This window comes from Myotis daubentonii, chromosome 7 (assembly GCF_963259705.1).
Source record: "Myotis daubentonii chromosome 7, mMyoDau2.1, whole genome shotgun sequence".
Classification (NCBI taxonomy): domain Eukaryota; kingdom Metazoa; phylum Chordata; class Mammalia; order Chiroptera; family Vespertilionidae; genus Myotis; species Myotis daubentonii.
The window spans coordinates 47,394,531-47,394,992 of record NC_081846.1 but is presented as its reverse complement, the minus strand read 5'-3'; positions in this window follow the sequence as shown (position 1 = coordinate 47,394,992).

The window sequence follows — 462 nt, the reverse complement described above, 5'->3', positions numbered from 1 at the left end:
TCCAAGGGGCTCTCAAGTCAGGGTTTCGCGCCCCGCACCTGCCGTGATTCGCAGAGCGTGCTCCGCCTCCGCCCCACCTTCGCCCCGCCCCGCAGCCCCCGCCCAGGCTCGCCAGGCCCCGCCCCCTCAGCCGGGCCCCAGTCCCGCCCCGCCCCCTCAGCCCCGCCCCAGGCACGCCCCGCCTCCTCAACCTGGCCCCCAGGCACGCCCCGCCCCCTCAGTCGGGCCCCAGCCCAGCCCCCTCCGCCCGGCCCCGCCCCCTCCGCCCAGCCCCCCCCCCCCACCCCCCCGGCCCGCTCCGCCCCCTCAGCCCGGCCCCCAGGCCCGCCCCGCCCCCTCAACCCGTTTCGTCTCGCGCCAACTGCGGCTCCCCAGGCGCGGCCCGCCCCCTCCACGCCCCTTCTCTGCTCCCGAGCTCGCCCGGAGCAGTCCCCGCCCCTTCCACCGCCTTCCACAGCGGCT